The sequence below is a fragment of the Aotus nancymaae genome, unplaced genomic scaffold (assembly GCF_030222135.1).
Source record: "Aotus nancymaae isolate 86718 unplaced genomic scaffold, 86718_ANA_hifiasm-v0.15.2.pri h1tg000067l, whole genome shotgun sequence".
NCBI lineage: Eukaryota > Metazoa > Chordata > Mammalia > Primates > Aotidae > Aotus > Aotus nancymaae.
Genome location: NW_026988482.1, coordinates 18,189,985 through 18,200,273, shown reverse-complemented (window position 1 = coordinate 18,200,273; position 10,289 = coordinate 18,189,985).

Genomic DNA, 10,289 nt, shown 5'->3' with positions numbered 1-10,289 from the left:
GATGACGAGGTGTTGGATACAGCAAACCACCATGGCACATGTATACCTGTGTAGCAAACCTGCATGTTCTGCACATGTACCCCAGAACTTAAAGTATAAAAAAAAATTATGTGTTTATATTTTAGGGATAGGGTCTCATTATGTTGCCGAGGCTGGTCTCAAACTCCTGGCCTCAAGCATTCTTCCTGCCTCAGCCTCCTGAGTAGCTGAGATTAGAGTTGTACACCACCACACCCAGAGAATAACTTGTTCTCTCAAACCAAAGGGCTGTTTTCTTTCCAGCTGATTCTTGTTAAACCCTCATCCACATTATCCACTGGAAACATAACATGGGCCATAGAAGTAATGATAAATATGTCCTAGCTATGTTTAAGACATTAAAAGGAACAGACGAGATTAATTTTAATATGTTCTACTTAACCCAATATATCCAAAATGTTATCTTTTTGATGTTTATGCAATAGAAAATTATAACAAGATATTTTCATTCTGGCATATCATGAGATATTTTAAATTTGGTGTATATTTTGTACTTTCAGCACATTCCCATTCGCACTGACCTTTTCCAGTGCTCTGTAACCACATGTGGCTAGTGGCTACGATATCAGGCAGAAAGACCTGTAGCTAGCTTGTTCTAAATAAGCAGATTCCCATCCTCCACCACTCAGCAGGTACAATGAGTTCATGCAATGAGCAATGTATATTTCACTGCCCTTGCTTCTCATTCCATGAAACCTCTATGCCCCCTTCTAGCTCACTGAGATGTTTCTAGAGATGATTTTAATGGTCTTTGTCCCAGACTCCTAATGTCTTTGTCTCCTGCTCCGAGGCCAGAACCCCACCTCAGCTGCTGTTTCCAGAGCCTCTGGAGAGTGTTGGCACTGCCCCCAGAGCATCGCCTGTGCTCCTCCAGGTGCCCCAGTGGCCTGAGCCTGTGAGTTCTCGTTGTATCAAAGCCACTCCGTGCACCTCCAGGCGGGAGGAAGATGCCACACTCCCCAACTCCTTGTCACACTCAGTCAGCAGGGCCCCCCAGTGGTGTTGTTTGAATCTAAACTCACAGCAGAAACAGCTCCTTTAGGAGGACTGAGGTAAGAATCAGTATTTGAGACAGGCAACATTTGTGCCCGCTGCCCCCTCCTCTTTTCAAGCACCTGTACAAACCTCCTTTCCCTGTCCCATTTACATTCATTACAATGTGGACATAAATGCGAAGAGGCAACACGATGTTTCCTAAAGTGGTTTTCACAGATGTTGCATTTCTTTTACTAGAGAGGGTCCTTTATCAAATAAATAAGTGCTAAGTTAGGCTCGTATCTGAACTATGGATTCCAAGCCTTTAGTACCATAATGTGTGTTCTAGTATCCATAGTACACAGTATCTTTCAACTTATCTGACTGTGGGACTCCCTTTTCTGTAGCTTATTATGAGGGATGAGAATTTTGAGAAATTTTTTTTTGATGTCCTGATAAATACATGAAAATCTCTTTTTACATCCAGTTAGAAGGTTCTCTTCTTCCTGAGATCCCTGGTAGAAGTGGGGTTTTGGGAAAGAGTTCTCAACCCCTTGAACACCAGGCATCCTGCTCCACCCTCAGCTCTGTACTCCGTGTCTGCAGAGCCACTGTGTGCCCGCCCCGGCCCCCACCAGTTCCCAGGCAGATATCTGATTGATGCAGGGAGCTGAAACCCACAAACACTGAGCTCAAGCTGGACTCTGGGGACTTGCTTTGTAAGCAAAAACCTGTTGCTGCTACATGTCCTGGAGGCCCTAAATACAGCTCCCTCTCTCATTAGCTTATCATTAACATATTTTTCATTTTAAAATTTATAAATTAACTTACTCTTATTAGCATTTAAAATAATAAATCTCCCTAACATCTGACTGGCTGCCCATAAATAACAGCTATTATCATTCTGGTGTTCAACCTCCACTGCTTCCTATGCGTTTATTCACAATATAAGTACCTATGAAAATTTGAATTTTGTTTTGTGTGTTTTTTAATGTAGCACATGATATGTATTTTTTGGCAGCTTTTTTAAAAATGTAATGTCTTAGAGATCTTTTTATATCAGTACATGTCAGTAACTCTGTTTTCTACTGGGCCATGCAATTTCATAATACTAATTTGATCATTCTCTAACTGATGACCATTTAGAGTATTTCCAATTTTCATATTTACAAATTTGTAATAAATGTCTTTGTGTACATAGATGAGCATAACTCTAGAATTCAGAACCAAAACAGGGATAATTAAATCAAAGGTAATGCATATTTAAATTTTATAGATACTGCCAAATTGCCCTCCAAAATGACTGTACCATTTACCTTCCCATAGAACAGTACAGAGAACCCATTTCACCACATCCTGGACAACTCTTAGAATCATCAAACTTCAAATTATTTGGTGAAGTTGTAACCACCTGATGAGTTTCCTGCCTGTTGCACAAATAGAGAACATGGCATTGCAGTAAAGAAAGAGGATTAATTGATGTTAGGCTGGTCTTGCTACCTGGGAGCTGGAATTATTACTCAAATCAATCTCCTCAAGATTCATCGGTTAGAAGTTTTTCAACAGTGTTTTGGGGGAAGGAGTTAGGGTGACTACGCAATGGGTGCTTGCTGCTGTTTGGTTGGGTTGGAGATGAAATAACTGGGAGTTAGAGCTGTTCTTTTGTGCTAAGTTGCTTCTGGATGGGGCCACAGGAGCCATCAGTATCAGATATGCAAAAAACCTGAAAAGATATCTCAGAAAAACCAATCTACAATAGTGATAATATTTGCAGGAATAATCAGGGAAGTTGTATATCTTGTGCCCTCCAGAATAATGGTTGGCAATCTACACCTTAGCCCAGGGGTGTCCAATCTTTTGGCTTCTCTGGGCCACATAGGAAGAAGAGGAGTTGTCTCGGGCCACACATAAAATACACTAAGACTAACAATAGCTGATGAGGAAAAAAAAAAAGTCACACACACAAAAATCTCATAATGTTTTAAGAAAGTTTATAATTGGTGTTGGGCCACATGCAAAGCCTTCCTGGGCCACATGTGACCCAACAAGCTTGTCTTACCAGAATTTGGGCTCCTCTCCTCCTAGCCTGGTGGCCTTTCATTACGAGCTTTACAAAGGCAGTTGAGTTTTGGAGAAGAGCTGTTATCATTCAAACTATAAACTAAATGTCTTCCAAAGTTAGCTCAGTAGCTTAAAAACTAAAGGCTGGCTAGATCAAATCTTCCCTACTGCCATAATTTTTTCAGTGATACAATTTTTATAAAGGCAGTTTAAAAGTGAGGATGAAGGGAGGTAGGAGAGCAAAATATTGAGGCAGCATCCCAAAAGGCAGGCCCCTGGCCAAACAGGCAAGTTGCACCCAACTCTCAGGGAAACAGGGTTAATAGAGCAAACTGAAGAAGACTTTAAAAACAGTTAATATCCTGAGAGGAAATGAGGAGGACATTGAACACAAAAGTAGGCTGATATGAAACTAGAAACAATTAGAGAGATTAGAAATAAAAGTTTGACTGTTCAAACTTTTAAAAACCTTAGGAGTTGAGGATGAAACTGCTGAAGAGCAAGTGATAACTTGTAAAAGATGGTTGAGGTTTTTACCAGAAAGGGCACACAAATGGACAAAGATGTAAAGGATATGAGAAGATAATTAATAGACATAGGCCTAGAAGTTTGAACATTCCTCTAATAGAATTTTCAGTAGGAAAAAAAAACTCAAAGAAATAATAAAAGGAAACTACCCTGAACTGAAGAAACACTGGCAAGAAAAATCAAAGTAGACCCATACTTCAACACTGATTTTTTTCACTTTATCTTCAAAATCTTTGCATACTAGAATATAAACATCATTCTATCTCATTATTTTTGATGGTTGCATAGAAGTCCATAATATGTGCATATACAAATACACACATACCTCATAATGTATTTAATTATTTTTCTGTTGATGAACACTCATGTGATTTCCAATTGTCACTGTTACAAACAATGGTCCAATCAACACCCTTGTGCATACATTCTTTTTTTGACAGAGTCTTACTATGTTATCCAGGCTGAAGTGCAGTGGTATGATCTTGGCTCACTGTAACTTCTGCCTCCTGGGCTTAAGCAATTCTCATGCCTCAGCCTCCTGAGTAGCTGGGTTTATAGGTGTTGCACCACTACGCCTGGCTAATTTTTGTATATTTAGTAGAGTTGGGGTTTTGCCATGTTGCCCAGGCTGGTCTTGAATTCCTGGGCTCAAGTGATGCACCTGTCTTGGCCTCCCAAAGTGCTGGGATTATAGTCATAAGCCATTGTGCCTGGCCACATCTTTGTGGATATGGGTGAATATTTCTGCAGAAGGGATTTCTAGTAATGTTTTTTTTTTCCTTTGAGATAGACTCTTGCTCTGTCGCCCAGGCTGGAGTGCAGTGGTGCAATCTTGGCTCACTCCAACCTTTGCCTCCCGGGTTCAAGCAACAATCTTGCCTCAGCATCCCAAGTAGCTGGGATCATAGGCACACACCACAATACCTGGCTAATTTTTTTGTATTTTTGTAGAGATGGAGTTTCACCGTGTTGGCCAGGCTGGTCTTGAACTCCTGACCTCAAGTGATTCACCCAAAGTGCTGGGATTACAGGTGTGAGCCACTGCATCCAACGCTAGAAATGTTAATGCTTAATTGCATTTAAATTTTTTATTCAAAGCTGCTGCCAAGATGCCCACTGGAAGGCTATAACAAATGACATTTGTGAAATTGCTGATTTATCATCATAGGCAACACTGGATTTTAGGACACATTTCTTTCATGCCAATTTGATGGGTGAAAAGTATAATTTACATTTCTCTAATAATGTGTAAGACTGAGCTCTTTTCACCTATTTGTTAAACATACTCATATTCTCTTATGTAAATTTTCTGTGCTCCTTATCTATTTTTCTATTAGATTTATTGCCTTTAAAAAATTAGTTTTAGAAACTTGCTTTGTATTCTTGCTCAGCTCTCAGTGGGTCCTTTTCTCTCTGACATCGTTCTTCAGCACGTTAGATCATATCCTTTTTATCCTTTTTATTTCCTTCTATTCATTCTCTGTGTTCTCTCCTCTGGAAATCCTATAAGAAAGATATATCAATATTTGCTTCTATAGTTCATATTACTTAACTTTAAACAAGATGGCATCTCTTTATTTTCTTTCCTAATGCATTTGGGAATAATCCTTTAGCTTGATCTTCCAATTTAATAATTTGGTTTTCATCTGTCTAGTCAGTTCATTTCTTGAGTTTTTTTTTCAAATGGTAGCCCTAGTTTTAAATTTCCAAAGATTCTGATTGTATTTTTTCATAGAGACTTTATTTACTTTTAAATGGATGTGCTATTCTCTTAACTCTCTCTGGGATATTCATTTTAGTTACTTAAAGGTTTCTATGTTTTAGGTATAAATTCTATTTTCTTAGAGTCAGTTCTATTTTTGTGTTTGGTGCTTCTTTCAGGCTCTGGCTTTTCTGAAATGTCTGGCAATTCCTGCTTGTCTGTTGATGTTTGTAGATGAACATACAGACTGAAGAGTGTTGGTGGCTAGAGGACATTTCCTTACTCCACAAGAGAATACCATTGCTGTGGCAGGGAATGTAGCTTCTGATATAGGAGAGGTTCCTGGGTGTGTATAGGGGAACCGTTATGGACAGCGGAAAGGAAAGAGCTCAACCATCCTACAGGCCACCCCTAACTTGCTCTTTCTCCTAGCGCTTATTGCTTCTGTCTGGAATTCTGGGCAGGGAGGATTCACTCTGTGATGATTGTGCATTCAGCTCTGCAGCATGACAGCCTGTGTCTCACTTCATCATCTGTCTGTTCTTTCTTGTTTCCCAGAAGTTCCTTAATTCCCTGGACGTTGACCCTACTCCTCCTGACTGTCCACAACAATTATGACTCAATTTTTATTTCTGTATTTATTCTGTCATTTCAGTGAGATTTGGGGAAGAAAAGAGGCAAACATCATTGTGTCCTTAGCTATGTTGAAGTGTAAAACACTTATTCTGCATTTAGAATTACTTCGTGAGAATCAGTTGCCAGAAGTAGGGTTATTGGATCAAAAAGCAGGAACATTCTTCAAGTTGCTGATACATATTTACAAACTGGTTGCTAGTCTGAGTAGTAAAACAAAGGGAAGGTGGTGGCTTTGCCAGGGAGATAGATGGCTGGGTTTGTTCTTAGTTCTTTCATTTGCCAGTTGTGTAACCTAAGTGAGTTAGGGAACCTCTCTGAACCTCAGTCTCCTCATTGGTGAATTGGGGATGGTAATAGAATCAACATTTAAGAGTACTGTATGGACAAATTGTGTCAAGCATCTTCCTCAGGATCCAGCCTATAAAGGTGCTTGATACATGCTGTGAGTCAGCGTTTTTTTCAAATAAGTGATTTGCCAGCGTCAAAGAATTGTGGATTCAATTAGGTGCTTGGGAAGCCATTCCCTTTCATGGCCATTGGCATTTCATGCTCTCAGATAAATCACTTCCCAGCTTGGTTTCTCTATTTCCAAGGAAAGAAGCCCCCTTCCTCCCTGCCTCTCTGTGAAGAGTCACTATTATTTATAAAGCCCCCAGAGATGCTCAGAAGAAAATCTTTGTTCATCCTTGGGGGTGTTTTAATGAAGGGTTCTGAGCCCCTGCCTCTAGCTCAGAGTCACTACTAATCTCCCTCTGAGATCAGTCAGGTATAAACTACTGTGGAAGAAAATGTCTGGTCTTATTCTTGGCCAAATTCCAGAAATTTAATTTCTTCCTCAGCTGGGGTATTGTTCTTACAACTTCCTTTTCCTATTTGACAACTTATTCAAAAGAAATCTCCTGCAAATCTGCCCCAGGGAGGCAGTCTGAACCTTCACCACATGCCAGTTTAGGATGCCAGGAGCTGAGTGTTTCTTATATGCCCAGCCCAGAGGAAGGGCTGGATATAGCTCACGCTGGAAACTCTGAGGCCACTGGCCTGGGGTGCAATGACCTCAGGGTATCAGGAAGCGTAAGGATGAGAATATTTAAAGAAACCAGCTCAATGGAAGAGAGACAGAGAGAAAGCGTGTGCTTCTCAAATTAAGACAGATGCAGTGCAATGGTCAGCCACGGCCAGCACTATGAAAGGCCATTGAGGCAAGGTTCTGGCAGAGTGGATGAGGCAAAGTAGGCTGGGAGGGGAAGGGAAGAGGAGAGCTCATTTGGAAAAATAACAGGAAAGTTATAGGGCAACCACAAGGCCTAAAGAATCTTATTTTATATTTTATTTTATCTTTTTGTTTTGTTTTATTTTTAGTGAGCAGTAAAAATTAAAAACAAAAAACCAAGGTGCAGGGCTTGAACTTGACCAGCACCTGGCTTTGCACAGTAAGAACCACCACCGTAGGGATCTCTTCCTTCTTTCCTCTTTCCTGGCTCCACTCGGTGGGGCTGGTGGCCAACGAACTGGAAGGGGGCCAGATGGAGGTAGGTGGGGCCATCGGGAAGTGCCTTGCAGAGGCTAAACAAAGAGAAGGCAAGGAGGATGCAGGGTGTGGGTGAATGCCTCAAGGAGAATAGTGATTCATCCACCAAAGAGACCTTTTAGTCCCCCATTCCTTTAGCCCCTATCTGCACACAGTTGGCCTTTCCCTCTGCTCCCCGAAGGACTGTGCAGCTAGCACAGAGGAGTGCTACCTGGGAGCTGAGTATTTCCTTACTTCTTGCTGGTGAGATAGGAAACAGGCACAGAAAGATTAGGTAACTTGCTCAAGGTCACATGGCTAGGAAGGGGGAAGTTGGCATCAAACCAGGTAGTTGCTAAAGTTTCTGCAAGGTATAAGTACAATATATCAAGACGCTATAGGAAAGCATTACCTAAGATTCCCAGAGGGCTCTCAGAGCATCTACGTACTATGGGTAAAGTGGTCAAAAGCAGAAAGGCCTACACAGGGCTGGACTGGAAAGCAGGGAAGGACGGCTGTGAGCAAGTTAAGGCATAGCCCTTGGGAAATGTATTCCCACTCCATTGTCCTCAGTAGATCTCAAATTCTCTTCATATTTGAGAAGATTGGTATTGGTCTGTTCTTGCACTGCTATAAAGAAATACCTAAGACTGAGTAATATATAAAGAAAAGAAGTTTAATAGACTCAATTCCACAGACTGAACAGTAAGCATGGCTGGGGGGCCTCAGGAAAATTACAGTCATGGCAGAAGGCAAAGAGGAAGCAGACATATCTTACATGGTCAGAGCAGGAGGAAGAGAGCAAAGGGGGAGGTGCTACACACTTTTAAACAACCAGATCCTGTGAGAATTCACTCACTATCACAAGAACAGCAAGGGGGATGTCCACCCTCATGATCCAATCACCTCCCACCAGGCCGCTCCTCCAACGCTGGGGATTATAATTAGACATGAGATTTGGATGGGGACATAAATCCAAACCATATCAAGATTAATAGTGAAATAAATGAACAAGGAATGATTTCATTTTCTATAGGGCAAGTCTGCTAGTGACAAATTCTGCCACTTTTTGTTAATTTGGAATGTCTTAATTTTGACTTCATTTTTGAAAGATAGTGTTGATGATTATAGAATTCCTAATCGATAGTCTTTTACTTTCAGCATTTTGAATACATCATTGCACTGCCTTCTGACCTTCATTTCTGATGAGAAGTCCATTATTTGTCTTATTAAGGACCCCTTTTATGTGGTGAGTCTTTTTTCTTCTTTTTTGCTGTTTTCACGATTTTGACTGTGATATGTCTTGGTGTATATTGGCTTGAATTTGTCTTGCTTGGAGTTGATTAGGCTTCTTGGATGTGTAGATTAAATGTTTTTTATTAAATCTGAGTTTTCTTCAAATAGTGTTTTGCACTTTTTCTCTACTCTCCTTCTGGGATTCTATGATGCATGTATTGGTACACTTGATGGAATCCTACAGGTTTCTGAAACTCTGTTTATTTCTCTTTATTCTTTTTTCTGTCTCTTGGTCAGAATAGATAATCTCAATGGACTTACCTTCAGATTTACTCATTCTTCTGCTAGCTAAAACCTACTGTTTAGAATTTCTAGTGAATTTTTCATTTCAGCTATTGTAATTTTTGATGCCAGAATATCCAGCTGGTTCTTTTTTTATAATTTTTGCCTCTTTATTGAAATTATTTATTTGATGCAGAACATTGTAATATTTTTCTTTAATCCTTTAGACATGGTTTCCTTTGAACATGTTTATAATAGCTTCATTCAGTCTCATTGAAAATCTTCATTTAGTGATCCAATATATGGCCTTCTTTATGAATAGTTTCTGTCAATTGCTGTTTTCCCTGCATATTAACTGTATGTTTTTGTTCCTTTCATGTCTCATAATTTTGGTTGAAAACTAGACATTTTAGGTAATATAATGTGACAGGTCTGAAAATCAGATGTATTCTCTTCCTAGGGCTTATTGATGTTATTACTTTTTTTTTTTTTAGTGACCTTCCTAGATTACTTCTCTAAAGTCTGTATTCCTTGTAGTGTGTGGCCACTAAAGTTTCTATTTGGTAGCTTAGTTGGTCGGAGATTAGTTTAAATGCCTTGAACTAATAAGTTTTCCACCCTTTCAGGGAACTGTGTGTGTTGAGGCATGCTTTCAATACACAAGCAGTTTACTCCTCAGCCTTAGCTTTCCTTTTTTGCTTGTGCAGAACTTCTAGGTGAGCCAGAGGTGAGAGATGAGGCCCTTTCATTTTTTTTCCTAGGCATGTGCATAGTTCTGGATATGCATGTGGTTTTCTAGATCCCCAGCGATATGCCAAAAATTTTCAAAATTTGTATGGACATCTCATTTCCTAAATCTTTCTTAAAAATTTTTGACCTTCTCTTTAGTGTGGATGCTTTAGGGATGGGACTTTTTTAGATCCTCTAAATCTCACCTGGTAGCTGCAAGGCTGCCAGTTTTTGTAGTTACAGTAGAGTCAGGCAGTGATTGTTGGGAGTAGTTCAGATCACAAAGCCATAAACTGACCAACCTGGGCAATATAGCAAGACCCCATCTCTATAAAAAAATTTTAAATTAAAAAAATTAGCCAAGCGTGGTGGCATGAGCCTGTAGTCTCAGCTACCAGGGAGGCTGAGATGGGAGGATTGCTTGAGCCTAGGAGTTTGAGGCTACAGTTAGCCATGATTGTGCCACTGCCCTCCAGCCTGGGTGACAGAGTGAGATCCTGTCTTTCAAAAACTAAAACAAAATAAAGCCATAAATTGCTACTCTGATGGAGGTTCTGTACTTCTTAAGTAAATGTGTATTGTTGCATGCCTTTG